The 2,243-nt window shown below is 35.9% G+C and overlaps 1 protein-coding gene across 1 annotated transcript in view; it reads right to left on the bottom strand.

The window, feature by feature from the left end:
- Positions 1 to 2,243, bottom strand: part of sh3gl2 (SH3-domain GRB2-like 2) — a 53,832-nt gene that overhangs the window by 24,311 nt on the left and 27,278 nt on the right. The window lies entirely within an intron of this gene.

Below are 2,243 nucleotides of genomic sequence, written 5' to 3'. Positions count from 1 at the left end.
AAAAAATAAACTTTTGCGAGATCTCGCAAAAGTTTATTTTTTCCCCTCCATGTCCCTTTAGGGGCTCCATAAGAGGGTGCTTAGCTATTGAAGATTTTGTAAATCAAAATAGCATAAATGTTCTTAATATGTTGTCAAAGTTTAACTTTGACAGTGAAGGTATGTTTTTGTTTTTCATCTGCTACTTTCAGTACAGTTCAGTGCAGAACCCTGAAGTTTTAAAGCACTACTCTAAAGATTTTATTTGCTGCAAAATTTAAGGAAGGAAAGATGGAAGGATCCTTTCAAATTACTTATCAGTGATTTCTGGATAAATGCATGGATGCATTGATGGATGGAGTACTTGTGATAGTTATTGTTTCTTTTAAGATAAGCACTATAACATGTATAACAACGCATGAATCTCAGTTGCACAGACGATTGTTATCATAGATCCTTCCTCACAGCAGCTGTTCGACCATCACTGCTCCTGAAAAGAGCAATAACTGTCTACATCTCTGCTGCTTTTGCAGTTTTATATTATTATTCAAGTCTGTCGTTTTTATGCAAAACTATGCATGTAGCATTTTCTCCACAAACAGTTTTAAATTAGAGGCAACCCAACCTTCGCACAACTGTAGACATGAACAAGATGACAGAGAATTTGCACAGGCATTTATTATTTTTTTCTTATGCTTTAAGATTCGCCCCTATTGTACAATCACTTGTTTTTTTTTTTTCTTTTTTTAGTGTTTTTAACCTTTATGTGAATCTGCATGCTTCAAATTGTCTGCTGGTTCATCCGGATTTCTTTCCCTTAAGACAGTACAGGATGTTTCTATTCTATTCTAGTCATCCAGCCAATCCAAGTGCTGAAATCAAGTGATTAAACATAACATTTTAAAGTGTCTTTTCCTGTAAAAAACAAAAACAAAAAAACTTTACCTGCACATTAGTCATTTACCATCACTACAGGCAAACTCTGCTTCAGCATTAAATAAAAATCATGGGGGAAAAAATGAAGAAAGTGCCTTTAAGGGAACGAAAAGTCATTCAGATGTTTTGTTTTCCGAAGAAGTAAATACCAAGAAACCACTTGAACATGTTTTAGTCCCAAATGGACCAGATGCGGCTGAAAAGCGCACAAATATAAACACATAAAAAAATAAACCTCTGACCCTGATTTTTCTCAACCCACTGCAGAAACCAAACATCAGTAAATTCATTTCAACAGGCAGATAAAAAAAAAAACAAAAAAAAACCTTGGCTTCAGCTCTGCTCTTTTTTACAATAAATAGGATCCTTACCTTGAAAACAATAAACCTCTACAGTTAAAATAAAAAACATAACCTGTCAGATTTACAGCAATAACCTTAGAGGGCTTTTCATTCCTCTACCCTCGCTGAGACGCTCCTCTGGGAGTGAAGGAAATGCACCTTAATATGTGATCAATAGCTGCTCAAGCAGATCCATAAAGCCTCCTGTTGCGTCTGCAAACAAACTGAACAGATTCACAAAACAAACATCTGATAATTTACAGAACACAAATGTTTTTGTGATTAAAAAACTTTCTGAATAAACTTTACGCCATGAAACAAGCCACTAAAGCTCAGCGTGCAAAGATCTACAATAGATTCTTTGTCAGCTGACCGATAAAAAACGACACGTGAAGAAGACCTTTGCAGCAATCGTTCAGCGGCATTTCTGTTTTTTATCTTTTAATCGATAACAGGTCTCATTAATACCAGGAAGGTTGCAGGTTTTATTGCTGTGGTGAAGACATTAGAGCAAGGCATTAATTACATTTCAGTCAACCTAAGTTAATAAGCTTGAAGTCAGAGGAACAAATGAAGTTAGAGGAGTCTCCGGTAGCAGAAAGTCCTGCAGAATAAACTGAGATAATGAACATTTTTAGCCCAGAGTGACTCAATAAAAGGACTAAAGATGGCTGCTGGGAATCATGATGTTTCATCGGTGCAACAATAATCATTTATGGTACTATTGTCGACTAAGAATGGGGCAATTTGAGAACCCAAGGGGTCGTAAATGCTGTGTATACAGCATGCTTCACCAAAATAAAGTTCAGTTGAACCAACTTTCTGCAGTAGCCACCTAAATGTAAATTGAGTCGTGTTGTTTGGGATTTAATCTCTTTTTAAATTCAGCTGTTCTGTATTTGGCCCCAGAGGTTTTTTTTAGATAACATTTTAGAACAAACATCAAGACAGCCAGCAGAAAAGTCAGGGAGGAGGTCTAAATAAGTA

Source organism: Cyprinodon variegatus, unplaced genomic scaffold (assembly GCF_000732505.1).
Source record: "Cyprinodon variegatus isolate N-32 unplaced genomic scaffold, C_variegatus-1.0 Scaffold600, whole genome shotgun sequence".
Taxonomy (NCBI): Eukaryota; Metazoa; Chordata; class Actinopteri; order Cyprinodontiformes; family Cyprinodontidae; genus Cyprinodon; species Cyprinodon variegatus.
The sequence above is the reverse complement of the archived record's forward strand: the minus strand, read 5'-3'. Positions and strand labels throughout refer to the sequence as shown.